The sequence below is a fragment of the Hetaerina americana genome, unplaced genomic scaffold (genome assembly GCF_022747635.1).
Source record: "Hetaerina americana unplaced genomic scaffold, ioHetAmer1.1.p SCAF_3, whole genome shotgun sequence".
In the NCBI taxonomy this organism is placed as follows: Eukaryota; Metazoa; Arthropoda; class Insecta; order Odonata; family Calopterygidae; genus Hetaerina; species Hetaerina americana.
In genome coordinates this window covers 31337237-31352278 of record NW_027286874.1, presented here as the reverse complement: position 1 = coordinate 31352278, position 15042 = coordinate 31337237, and the positions used below count along the sequence as shown (strand labels likewise).

At 39.6% G+C, this 15042-nt stretch overlaps 1 long non-coding RNA gene across 1 annotated transcript in view; it reads right to left on the bottom strand.

The window, feature by feature from the left end:
- Positions 1-44: 44 nt before the first annotated feature.
- Positions 45-15042, bottom strand: part of LOC139690111 (uncharacterized) — a 142098-nt gene continuing 127100 nt past the window's right edge. Inside the window, exon 3 of the long non-coding RNA XR_011701450.1 lies at positions 45-99. This is a non-coding gene — a long non-coding RNA (uncharacterized lncRNA). The remainder of the gene's footprint in view (positions 100-15042) is intronic.

Below are 15042 nucleotides of genomic sequence, written 5' to 3'. Positions count from 1 at the left end.
AAGGAACTAGATTGCGAATGGTGACGCAATGCCCAGGCAACAGGCAGGCAAGCGCATCTCTCTCGCTCACGTTCTGCCTTCCATTCTCGCCACGCCGAGCTGTATTTACGAGAAATAGGAGATGAAAATTGTTAGGGGTGCCACAAGAAAACATCGTAACAAACTGATGGTTTTGGCATACATTAATGAAGGAGGGGGAATAAGGTTCGAAACTCTATGAGAAATTTGACTCAATTAGACGAGTCACGGGGGAAAGTAATAAAAAATATAATGATCTAACAATGCTTACTCAATACAATGAACGGAATTTCAAAAATAAGCCTATATTACGAGCACTACATCTGTAACATCAACTTCATATTTTTAATAAATCTGGAAAAATCCTCAGGCATTCAATGACCTATGAAGTTTTGAGAATATGTGGCGTTGTTAGTATCTCGCGTTTGATATTTTGCGGTGGTGTTCATCAACATCCATACACTTCCTCACGAGCCATCGCAAGGACATATGGTAGGGGGTGCTTTTGGTATAACCAGGTATTCTACTTCTTCCGCTCTTTCTACTCTTTTGCAATCCACGCCCCTTCCCCGTTATTAACTCTCGCTTCCACCCAGGGGCTCTGTGGGTGGGCGTGGGAGAAGTACGTGGAGGAGGGGACCAAGAAAGAGAGAGGGGGGACTGCGATGGTTTCCAGGTTAGGTGAGATAAGACTTACGTCCCGGAAAGGCAGAGACTCCCGAGGAACGGATTCGACCAGTGACACAATAGCCAACGTTTGAGCGGAGTGAAAGGAGTAGTACGGGAGGACGGGTTTGGAGTTGGTCTTCCGTTGCGGGCGGAAGGACGTAAAACCTATCTCAGTAACTCACCTGATGAGATTTCCAACATATTTTTACTTTTAGATGGTACCATGCAGGCCATTGTTTGTGTGTGGGTGGCTGGGGTGATTAAACACCTTATTGTAGGTTTAAGTGCAGAAATAAATTTAAATGTCATTTTTCCCACGAAATTATACATCAGATCCGAATAACTCTGTCCGGCCGCGCTAATTGGGAAGAGTATTTTGGCTCGAAAGTAATCCAGTGTGTGATCGCCCCTTGCCACGAACCCTTGCGGTGGTCATCAGGGTATTACGTAAATAAATAAAACGCCAGGCATGCCACATACTTGCATTTCTACATCTACATGATACACCCCAAGCCGCCGCAACTGTTTGCGATATATGTGTGTGTGTGTGCGCGCGTGCGTGTGTGTCGTGTATATATAAATATATCGTATACATATAAATACGAGAGTGGTCTGAAAAGTTTTCTAACAAAGATACAAGACATTTTTTCTGAAATTTTCTGAGGTCGGAAACTTTTCAGACCACCCTCGTATGTATACACGATACATACGATCGGTCGGCAATTTTTTATTTTATACATTAATGACATCGGGTCTCAAGTTTTCAGTAAGCTTCGTCTATTTGCTGACGATGCAGGGATATATAGGGAAATATCCAGTCATGAAGTTAGAGTATCATTAACTAACTACCTAAATGCAATCCAGAGGTGGTGCGAGATATGGGAGCTAGAATTACATGTGTTTCGATAAACTTTAAGAGGATGAGTATTTCACCCGAAAACATTCTATGCTGGGAACCAGCATAACATAGTAGCATCGGTAAAATACTTTGGTGTAACGATAACTAAGGATATGTCCTGGGTAAAACACATTTGTGGAATAGAAAATGAAAAGTTGGAATTCATAAAAAGGATACTACTTGGGAAGTGTAATGAGAGGGTCAAGGAGTTTTATTATTTCACGTTAGCTATGTCCCATTTAGACTATGCTTCATGCGTATGGGTTTCTCACGAAATAGGCTTAATTTTAGAACTAGTTCGATTGCAACGGAAAGCAAAGGTTTGTTAAAAGTTGTGATGAACAAGGTAGCAGAGTCACGATACTATTTGAAGAAGTAGGATGAGAGCCAATAGTTGATAATAGACTTGAATACAGTTTAAATCTGCTGCATAAATTTGAGGTAGGTTACATACCTGAGGAATTGAAAGACACATTACAGGCCCCGACCTATTATAATAGATCAGATCACCAACGTAAAATCAGGTAAATAGATAGCAGAACGGACATAGTTAGAAGGTCGTTGTTTTCCTCGTACCATTGAGATAGACATGGCAGTAATCACGTAGGAGATAATTAGCTTTGGCAGTTTATCTACTTTGTCCATATCCTGCGTGTTATTATTTTTAATTTAATAGCCCCATTTTTCAACGGTTCTACAGCAGGATTTGGATATGCGTATCTTATTATTCAATATTGTTGCATGTAAGTGATTTCTTTCATGTGAATATTTTTTGAGGGCATAATCAAACTAATATTTGTGTAAAGGTGACATAATTGGGGTTGTGCATGCATTGTCTGTGACATAACGCCCCTCACCACAGTCCCTTGCGGAGGCTTGCGGGATATTGGGTGGATACATATGTGTATTAAGAATAGAAGTGGCCCTATAACACTGCCCTGGGGGACGTCCGAACTTACATCTACCTCCGTTGAGCACATCCCATCGATGGCTACTAAAAACATGCGTCGGTGTGGAGGTGCTATTAGCATGTTTTTTGTTGGTTTTTCATGTGATTCCATTTTATTTTCCTGATGGTGTCCAAGCACGTCCCGGCCACATTTGCTCGCGGGGTAATGTGTAGATGGAGATGTATATTCTCCGTATTTGTTTCACCTAGTAGATGTCATGAGTAAGGGTAACGCGTAAGTATTTATTTGGGTCTACACTTCCTATTTTCATATTTTTGATGAAGTGGCTGTTTGGAAGAGTTTATGATTGTTTATATTGCGGAAGATGAAAAATTACTTCAATCTGCCAGTGATGGTGTCTTTCTCTCTTGTTTTTATTGCGTATATATAGGAGAGACGATATCTAAGTGATCCATTCCCCTTTCATTTCTTTGGGGCCCTAGCTATAGTGAATAAGATTGTCAAGATTGGTCAGTGGTCTAAAGGACATGAAAAACATTTTTTACTCTCCATGCCCAGTTTGTAAAAGTAAAATGACTCAATAAGTCATGAAGTTAAGTTTTGATTTTGGATTGGTCGATCATTTCCGCATGCCAACCTCTTTGAAAATTCTGCTGCTACCCTCAGCATTACAGTCAACAAGGGCTTCCGGGTAGAAGCGGCTATTTGGAATCGGGCGAAACAGTGTTGTCGTGGGATTAGCCGAGTTGGTGGTTTCCCGCTGGGCCCGAGTGACAGGCAGTATATATGGTTGCAACTTCCTCGTAACCCTTCTCCCTTTTCTTTTCGTCCTATTTCCAACAATTTTTCCCTGGAAAGCGCTTGGACACCCTTCCTTCAGCCCTTTTCTCTCCCTTCACCCTCACACTTTCCGTGCCGTGGCAAAGACGTTTACACAATGGCAGTAGGAAGAAGGGGTATGTGACAAGAGCCAGAAAAATTCTCCATGGCTTTCCGAGGTGCTTCCAGCGAAGAAAATGCATCGAACTTGTTTTGAAACCTTCAAACATGACTAACTTTTCTCCATCCTCACGAATGTAATTAATTTTGTAAATGCTGAAATTCTTGGTGTAGAGGAGTCATGATTGGGATTGTGGTGACCTAAAATCCCCGCCACACACCCTTACTGCGGCTTGATGGGTATTATTTAGATGTAAATTTAGATGAACCAATTTATTTACATCTGCACTGTACTCAAAAAGATAAGCTAAGGGAAATATACTCCAGGAGAGATGGATACAAATACCCGTTCTTTAGCTGGACAATTAGGAATCATAATGATAATAAATGAAAGTCATAGAAGTAGTAAAGACTTTCGGTTAACAAGTCAGGACAAGATCAAAGGCTGCGTAGACATAAGGTATAAGTATTCGTACGTGCATATGCATGTGTGTGTTAATTGATGTGTACTATTTGCATGCATGAAAGTTAAAAAGGTTTTTGTATGGATATATACGCCTCTGTGGGTGTAGGTTGGCATGAATTTGTTTCTTTATGCATGCAGTTTTATTCTTTTACGGGTGGTGACCTAACGTCTCCTGCCACACGCCCTTGCGGCGGCTTGCGAGGTATTATTTAGATGTAACCTTTATTGAACAGCCCTCGTAAATGCATCAACATCTACAAAATACCTTTGTCTTATTATGTTGCAGGTCTGTAGAATAAGTGTTTGACGTTCATTTTTATTCCCTCCCATTTAATATACATCTACATAAATATACGTTGACAATTACCCCGCGATCCACCTAAAAGGTGTTTGGCAGGGGGTGCGAGCACCATGTGGGGAGGCTAAGTGATGATAGAGAATATGAGAGAGGAAGAGGAAAGGGGAACATATTCAGTCTAAGAACATGGGTACTAAGTATACCGAAGAACTTCTATAGTGGATACATGTAACACTTATTCTAAACTAAATTTTCCTGTAAAATGTATATACACGAATGTGTACACCATCATGCCCGGCTTTTAAGATTTTAAGTGTTTTTTTTATCTCTCACCCCTTAAACACCCTCTTTCTTCCAAACACTTACCCTTTACGCATGCGTAGAGCAATTAGGTGTCATAAAAGTTGTTATGAACATCGGAGCAGGGTCACCACAATATTGAAAGAATTAGGATGAAAGTCACTAGTTGATCGTAGGTTGAAAAACAGGTTAAACTGAATGCAAATTTGAGGCAGATCACTTATCCGAGGATGTTAAAGACGTAGTACAAGGTCCTGTCTTACTATGTTCGACAAGATGACGAATAAAAAGTTGATAGATGATAGAAAGGATAGAGGAAAAACGTTATTTCTTTGTTCGATTACAGAACAAAATAAATTTGACCGCAAGCTGGAAGAGGATAATTAGTATTTATAAAGTTAATATTTTGTCCTGACAATGGCTGTATCTTAAGTATACCCTTTTTTATAGCATTTTCCCGCTTGATTTGCATATTGCCCTGTTACTGAACATTTTTAATGTAGCCTCTTGCGTGATGACTAACTTTATTCCTACTATTATCTGTAATATTATGATGTAACAAATCCCTTCTCGCGAATACAAAATGATTACCTCAGAAACAGCTCCATTTAAAAAATTATATTTATTAAATCTCTAAATGATCGCGCAGTAGCCAAAGACTGGAAAGTGGCCAATGTTATTCCCATATTTGAAAAAGGCGACAGAGAAGAACCTAGTAATTGCCAACCCATCTCTCTCACATCCATTTCAAACAGAATTTAAGAGCCAATAATTGTAAGTTCAATCATGAAATATCTATATTCTAAGAATTTACTTACTAAACACAACACGGTTTCCGAAAGGGTATATCTTACGAGACTCGATAGGCACTTTTCGTTCAAAACTTTTGCTCTCAAAGGAAAACAATGTTCAGGTCAATTCTATATTTCTAGATTTTTTAAAGGCATTCGATGTAGTCCCTCATTAGAAGTTGCTTCTAAAGTTGGGAAGCTACGGGATTGATGAATGTGTAATAGACTGGATTATTCAATTCTAAACAGTCCGCGACCAAAGGGTCGTAATAGACGGAGTATTATCTGATGAAGTAAGAGTCACATCTAATGTCCCACAAGGAAGTGTTATAGGTTCGCTATTGTTCCTTTTGTGCAATAATGACATCGGGTCTCAGGTTTCCAGTACGCTTCGTCTATTTGCTGACGATGCAGGGATATATAGGGAAATATCCTGTCGTGAAGATAGAGTATCATCAACTAACGACCTAATTGCAATCCAAAAGTGGTGTGAGAAATGGAATCGAGAAATAAATTTGAATAAATGTGCTAAGATAAATGTTTTGAGGAATAGTGTTTCATTTTAGTATGCGTAAAAAGTTAAAAAAGTTTTTGCATGAACATATACGCCTCTTTGGGGGTAGATTGGATATGAATTTGTAGGTTTTTGAATGAATCTCCATTCTCTTTGACGTGTGGTAAATTAACCCCCCCCTCCCCCCTCCACACACTCTTACGGCGGGTTGCGGGGTATTATGTAGATATACGAATAAATGTACCCTTTCAACCTGGCTCTTGCACTCCCTGCCACACACCGTCCTGGTGAGTTGTGGGGCATCTGTTTAGATTTAGATACCCTGCTAGCTACCACTAGTGTGTGTGGCAAACAATGATTCAAAATAAGGCATGCAACATCAACAGTCAAGTTTTTAAAATAAGTTTATATTATTATAAGAGTATATGCACACACCAATGCTGAATGAAATTTTATTGAACCTAAGGTCGGCAGAATTAACGTCATTGTTTGCTAGATTTTAATTGCATAATTGATTTTTTATTTGCCAAATGAATACCTATAACCTCACCATTTTAACCTAATGCTTACTGAACTTTCTACCACACAACTGTTTAGTGAATTGCGCAATTTTTAGGTAGAATGAAAAGCATTTTTGACCTCAGTTTAATCATATTTATTAAATTGAAAATCTCTTGATTCTCAAATAGAGCAGACGAGATAGACTTTCAGAAATATTCAGGACACCTGAGTGCCTCTTGCGACTCAAATGAAATTATTATATCATAAATTTTACGGGCATACAGGGCCTGTCCAATGGTAAATAAAACAAATCCGGGAAAACAAATGTATTGCAGATCAAAGAAAAACCCACCTCGTCTCTCCTCGCCACACACCCTTGCGGCGGCATGCGGGGTATCCATCCACATCTATCTACACAATACTCCTCAAGCCGTCGCAAGAGCGTGTGATGGATGGTGTTAGGTCACCAGCCATGCATGCACAATCGCAATAATGTTACCTCTACACAAATATTGATTTGAACATGCACTAGAAAAATTTTAAACGCAAGAAATAAAGTACTTAAATGCAACAATATTCATCTACAGGTTACGTATATTCAAACCATACTGTAGAACTGTTAAAAAGATGGGTCTATTAAATAAAAAGAATAACACGCTGGTATAAACATGCAGAATATTGAAAAATATATACACTACCAATTCTAATTATCTCCTACACGATTGCTGTCATAACTATTTTCATCTCTAATGGTACGAAGCAAAAACGACATTTAAATCTATCTGTTCGGAATTGAGCATGCCTCTCACTTGTTGCGCATTTTCGTCGCATAGTGTCGTTGTTGGGCGTCCAGGGCTTCCCTAATCTTCAACCCTCTCTCTTCCGAGGGAGGATCGTGAGTCTCTGGTTTCTAGACGAGAGGAAGGCATTGACTAGAGAAGCTTCAACTAAAGCACTCGGCCGGAAATCGAGGGATCCGGTTTCGAATCCCGGTCTAGGCGAATGATTTTTACACTCTGAAATTGTTGTATTGTAATGCACACTTAGCGGATGACTCCGTTGAAAGTTGCTTTTGCGGCATCTCCCACAGTTTCTTGGAATTAAGCAGAGATTTGGGCGATTCTGCTCGGACATGGGAGCCTCCTTCGTTGACCTGAGGCCAACTCTCCGATCGTGCAGGACTCCCCTGAACCGATCTGGGGTCCATACACTGCGGAGGCGACGAGAAAGGTGTTTACGTAGGGTGTTTTTTACAGATTTTTTAGAGATTTATGTGGTGATTTTCGGGGAAAGTTAATCTCTAGTCAGTGATCAGACACAAATTCAAAATATTAGAACGATCACATTGACACAGAAGTATTTCCCGAATAGGTTTAAAAGGAAATTAATCTTATTGACAGTGACTGTATTCGTGAACTTACAAATGCATGTACGTACAGTCACACTGGTTACCCCAAAGGAGGGGGAATACCATTGTGTTTCCCTAGTTTTTACGTTTCCCCCCTTCCCCCTTTTTTCACCGTTTGTTTATTTATTTTGAGTGTAGGGCTTTATTCCCTATCATTTTCGGTTTAAGCAACACCATCAGGTCATCCAGTATCTTGTTCAGTTCATATTCTCGAGTGTTGGTATTGCTTAGCTGTAATATCTAAGTGAGTGCGTGCGTGTGTGAGTGTATTATTACCCCGAAGTAGGTCCCTACCTCTGAATTAATTTCTTCGCAAACCTATTTGGTCTCCAGAGCCGGTCCCTGGCGAAAAAAACTCCCTGTAAACCACTTTGGGGTAATCAGTGTGACTTTGTGTATTTGTAAGTTCCCGAATACGGTCCCTGGCAATAGGATTTATTTCCTTGTAATCCTATACGGGAAATACCCCCGTGTAAATGTGATCGTTCCATTATTCTTAATTTGTGTCTGATCAATAGCGAGGGATTAACTTTCCCCGAAAATCACTACACAAATCTCTATTCTGCCCCCCTGCTTACTTTCACAGAGTCGTGAAAACCCTTTTACGGCTCAAGGAAATAGTATTTAATGCAATCAATCTAAGTCGGGACATGATTAAACACAGATTAAGCCTTGATGAAACGCAAATTGATTAAATACATTAAACTCACAGATTAAACGTTGCATATACATAAGGTTGCATATACCATAGATCCCAAAAGCAGCACGGATTTAGGAAAAGCTGATCTTGCGAAACACAACTAGGTCTTTTCATTCACGATATACTTAGATCGGGAGAAAAAAACATACGACATGCAGTATTCCTAGATTTAAAAAAAGCCTCCGATTAAGTCCCACATAATAAACTGTTACATAATCTCAAATACTATGTAATCAATGAGAAAATCATTAAACAGAGTAGAGACTTCTTGTCAAATCGCAAACAAATTGTAGTCTTAGATGGGCTGTGCTCAACGGACAGAGATGTAACTTCGGGCGTCCCCCAGGGAAGTGTGATTGGATCTCTTCTGTTCTTAATATACATTAATGACTTGAGCTCACATGTTAGTAGCAATCTGAGGTTATTTGCTGACGGCACGGTGGTAAACAGGAAAATAAGATGCCAACTAGATCGCGAGATTCTCTCTAAAGACTTAGACACAATCTCGGAATGGTACAAGAAATGGGGATTAACACTTAATATAGATAAATGCGCAGTTTTGAAATTTTGGAACAAAGGAAGTGGCGAACAGGACATAAACTATTAAAGAGAGGGCTCAGTACTGACTACGGCCAATCAAGTTAAATATTTGGGGATAGTTCTAACACCACGCCTTTCATGGGGAGCACATATGAAGACAATATGCGGATCCGCTTTAAAGAAACTCGGCTTCATAAAACGGGTGGTGGGGAAATGAAATGAAATAGTTAAAGAGAGGTGTTATTTTGCTCCAGTTAGACCTCATTTGGAATAAGACGCAAGTAATTGGAATCCTTGGGAGAAATTTTGGCAAAAAGAATTAGATTACGTCCAGAGAAAATCCGCCAGATTCGTTAAAAAAATTGTTATTATAATAACACAAGGGTTACAGGTCTCTTACGGGATTTAGGCTGGGAGCCACTTGAAGTACGAAGAGAACAAGCGAGATTTAGACTTTTAGAAAGGTTCAGAACAAACGAGTTTAACTATGACACTGAAGGAATTATAATAATAACGTCCCACTGTTCACTCTTTGAAGACGGAAAATGGAGAAATCATTACAGATAGCGTGAAAAAGGCAAATATTTTAAACCATTTTTTCCAGAGCGTCTACAACAAAAACACAAACGCACCAAACGATCCTCCACACCCACCCGGGGAACACATGAGCGATCTTACACTGACCAAGCAGGGAATAGTACATCTGCTCCGTAGTATCAAAGCACACAAGGCACCTGGTCCGGAAGAAATACCTGCTAGAATATTAAAGGAATTAGCTGACGACATTGCCCCATTTTTACATATTGTTTTTCTAAAATCGATAGAAGAAGGCTCAGTGCCTCGCGACTGGAAGCTAGCCCATATAACTCCCATCTATAAAGGCGGCGATAGGGATAAACCAACCAATTACCGACCCATTTCTTTAACATCGATCTCTTGTAAAATATTGGAACACGTTATTGTCACTAACATTATGAAATTTCTTGATAGTAGGAAAATACTAATCCACAACCAGCACGGATTTAGGAAAAGCAGATCTTGCGAAACACAACTTGGTCTCTTCATTCACGATATACTTAGATCGGGAGAAAACAACACCCAAGTCGATGCAGTATTCCTGGATTTCAAAAAAGCCTTCGACAAAGTCCCACACAATAAATTGTTACACAAACTTAAATACTATGGGATCAATGAGAAAATAATTAATTGGATTAGGGACTTCTTGTCAAACCGCAAACAAATAGTAGTCATAGATGGGTTGTGCTCAACGGAGAGAGATGTTACTTCGGGCGTCCCCCAGGGAAGTGTAATAGGGCCTCTTCTGTTCTTAATATACATAAATGACTTAAGCACACACGTTAGTAGCAATCTAAGGTTATTTGCTGACGACACGGTGATATACAGGGAAATAAGGAGCCAACTAGATCGCGAGCTACTCTCTAGAGACTTAGACAATATCTCGGGATGGTGCAATAAATGGGGATTAACACTTAATATAGATAAATGTGCAGTTTTGAAATTTTGGAATAAAGGAAGCGAGGAACAGGATATAAACTACGAAATAGAGGGTTCAGTATTGACTACGGCAAATCAAGTTAAATATTTGGGGGTTGTTCTAACACCACGCCTTTCATGGGGAGCACATATCAGGACAATATGCGGATCAGCTTTAAAGAAACTTGGCTTCATAAAACGGGTGGTGGAGAAATGTAATGAAAAAGTTAAAGAGAGGTGTTATTTTGCTCTAGTTAGACCTCATTTGGAATATGCCGCAAGTATTTGGGATCCGTGGGAGAAAATTTGGCAAAAAGAATTAGATAAAGTCCAGAGAAAATCCGCTAGATTTGTTAAAAATTGTTATGATAAAAACACAAGTGTGACAGGTCTCTTAGGGGATTTAGGCTGGGAACCACTTGAAGTGCGGAGAGAACAAGCGAGGCTTAGACTTTTAGAAAGGTTCAGAACAAACGAGTTTAAATATGACACTGAAGGAATTATAATGGCCCCACACTACTTAGGTAGATCAGACCACAAAGATAAACTAAGGGAGATAGATTCCAAGACAGATAGGTACAAATACTCATTCTTTCCCCGAACAATCAGAAATCATAATAGTGAGAAACCGAATTCCCTTTAGAAATATTGAAAACGTTGAATTTACAAATCGGGAAAAAAATAGATATTGCAAGGATAATAGGGGTATTCCTAGGTGCATGGATATGTTAGTTGGTGGTTTGAATGTTTGCATGTGTGTGAGGTGTAGGCGATCTTACATGAGTATATGTCATGTTTTATTTGCGAATGGTATAAATTTGTGACTTTTGCATGCGGTTTTTTTCTTTCTTAATTACGGGTGGTGCCCTAATACCCCACCGCCACACGCCCTTGCGGCGGCTTGCCGGGTATTGAGTAGATGCAGATGTAGATAGACATAAGGCGTAGGTGCACGTGTATGTTAGTTTATAGTATATGTATTTTTGCGTGCATGTAAGTTATAAAGGTTTTTGCCAAAATATATATGATTTTGTGAGTATAGATTGGCATGAGTTTGGGGGTTTTGCATGCGGTGTTATTCTCTTTTACCGGTAATGACCTAACACCCCCGCCACACGCCCCTGCGGAGGGGTACTATTTAGATGTAGAAAAAAGAAAAAATGTGCCGTTGGGTATTTATTGAGCAAACTTTACCAAATTACTCACTACGAGGAGTTAGAGCGTCGCGGATGAAGTAAAATACTCAGAGGTCACCATTGCACCGGATCTTACTTAGGGAAAACATATAGGCACGATTTGTGGAGGAGCACTAAAAAGCTGGTGTTTGTCAAACGGATGTTTGAAAGGTGTAGTGACGAAAAAGCAAAGGAAACATGTTATTTTTATTTAATAAGCCCTCACCTTGAGTATGCAGCGAGCATTTGGGATTCATTAAAAAAAACAATTACAGAATTGTATAAGGTATAGAGAAAGACCGCTAGGTTCGTGAAAAATTCGTGCGGAAGGACACTAAGCGTCACACGCTTAATACAGAGCCTAGGGAGGGAGCCCTTAGGCATGTGAAGACTCAGGGCTTTATTAAACTTATTACAAAGATATAAAGCGTGTGGTTTTGTATCCGACATTGGAGATGCAATAAAATCCCTAATTACATTGGCAGAGCCGACAAATGTCACAAAATAAGAGAGACTGTGGAACGGATAGATCCAAGTATTCGTTTATTTCGGAGCACCTATTACAGCAATAGGCACACGCTGTCGAAAATAGGGGTATAGAAAATTAAACATCCCCCAAACTCTCTCCAAGTCTGGCGTTCGAATGCCCCCCGCCGTGCGCCTTTCTACCGGATGAGGTGTAAGGGAATGGAGATAAATTCTGTATTTGGTATTGTCCGTCCGGAATGTGTAGAAATTAACTCATAATAATTGTCTGAATTACATATGTACCTGCCTTTTTTATATCCTTTTTGCATAGACACAGGAAAAGCCAATAATCATGTAATATTCGGAATGTGTGTAGGCATGTTTCACGAATGATGTTCAGTCGCCTCCTTTCCACGCGGTTATTAGGTGAATCGTGGTGTGCCATCCCCTGCCATACGTCCTTGCGACGGCTTGCGGGATATTGTGCAGATGTAGTTGGAAGGGCACAAATGCACGTCGGTTCATGACGTCGACGGCCGTCCAGCGCGGGGCTCGACCCCCACACTCTCTCTGTCATCTTTGAAGAGCTTGTGCCACTTAAAAACTGCATTTTGTAACGTGCTTTCATTATTGAATACGGCGAAGCATGTCCAACGTATCCGTATCCGATTTCCAACACAAAATTTGATGGCGTACCGCGGTTCAATTGTTCGCTGCATTTTGCGTTTGCAATGAGTCATTCGAAAGAGTCCTCTAAAAACACGATCTAGCCTGAACAAACGGTCATAGGCAATTTGCTCTAGACGCGTGTTGATGGTCAAACCCCCGACCACTGAGCCTGTGTGATGCGAGCGCGCTGCAACGTAGTCACATCGGGAAAATATTGTCCCCAGCAATTTTTATACATACCCTGTATGACGGAATTGTTTTCTGTAGTTGTGCCTTATATATGGTACGAGACGTTTTCTATTCGTGTGCTGTGCATGCCTGATGTGGATACACAACGAACCACACACCTTCGCATTAATTAGTAGGATATTATGTAGATTTAGATGCAACTAATTCAAGTTGTATGCTAGTCACAAATATTATTTTGCATTTTGAATCTCATTACTATCTCCAATTCCTCCCATGCGTCTTTTACGATTTCCTCCACACATCTGTTGAAAATCACGTGTGATAATGGACACCCGTCTCCTACTCCTCCTTCTAACACTCCCTATCCTCAATGGATTATAACGTGACACCATTACTCAATGGCCGCCCCACTGGGGTCAGACGGCTTTGCAGCCGTCTCACTGAGTAACAGTTGGCAGTTGATTTCTCTAAAATATCAATCACGAGAACGATGGGGTATGTAAATCTTTGATAGAAGCATCAAAAAATTTAGAGGTAACCAAGCATGTGACCAGTTTTGTCATATTCTTTGATCACACGGAAAAATATTTTATGCCCCGTAAACGAGAGTTTACGAGCTCAGTTTTCTTGAGACACCGAAGGAATAATTCTGGCCTCAAAAAGCAAGGCTTCGTATGTTGGTAGATTCGACCACATGGGCAAAATAAAGAGGGATAGACACCGACACCGACGGATTTAGATATTCGTCCTTCCCTCGTACGATACGCAATCATAACAAAATCGAAGCCAGGTGTCTGAATATTTTTTTTAAGTCAAATTTTAATGATTTAGCCAAACACAACATTTATTGATTGGCATATATGCATGTAGTTCTGAATGTGTGTCATTATTTGTATGTATGAACAAATTAATATGTTAGCATGAACTCACATTTGTAAATTTATGGCTAGTACTTTAGCACTTCCCGTCACAGGCACATGCGGTGAATTCCGGGGTATTGTGTAGATGTAATTACGAACAGGGTCTAATATTTTTGATCTGATTAATTTTCGCTTGCTTAACGGTTGATAGGGAAATTCATAATTTCCACCATAACACCGAATAATTTATCTTTTAAATATCCCAAAATATCAACACCGAATAATTTATCTTTTAAATATCCCAAAATATCAACAATTACAATGAAATATACATCGGTTGACCTTCGTAGAGGTTTAATCCTAATTTTTTTCTGTTTTAATGGATTTTAATGCGATAAAATAACCTTCATAAATAAAAAATTTGAAGCCGCTTTTCCGAGCGAATTGATTATTCATTTAAAAAACCCTCAAAAACCTGGGGAGTGAATGAGCGACACAGCAATATCACAGAGAGTAATAGCTGAGTAGCCTCGACAAACAAAAATGAGTAAAGCTCTGGGGATATTTATCAGCTGATTGCGACTCTCCTCAATTGTTAGAAATCAGTATGTTCAGTAGGCCTCATTTGAAACTTTATCTCACTCACGACCAGGAGCGTGTCAAGACGAAAGACTCGAGCTTCCACGTGCAGTGATTAGATGAATTAATTTTAGTAAATAAATCAGTCAGATTAACTGAAAAAACTCCAAATTTTGGCGTTTTATAGATTTAATTCAGAGTTCTTGATTGTCATAATTTAATGCATTTATAATAGATTTGAAATAATCCTCTCTGATCATAAAACATTTTATATTTAAATGACTGCGCTCCGTCACTATATTAACATGCATTCCTTTTTTGGTGAAGATCACAACGCGGAGTAGTCAAGCATTCAATTTTATAGCGGATGGTAAATAAAAGTCGATTCCTTCAACCCATCCTGTGCCTGCATTGTATCTGCAACGTGATTCTTATTTTGACACTATGGACGTATGTCTTATGTTGTCAACATTGAAAACCGTAGCGTGTTGACGATGGTATGGGAGTTTATTAACAGAATTTCAGATGTATCGATGGATAATATCAATCTAGTCGGAACATTTCAAAATATGAGGCATGTCAAAGGCCTTGAAATCACTCATTTCATGGTGGAATTCGAAATACAAGAACTTTAGATTTCCAAAATAAAACGCCA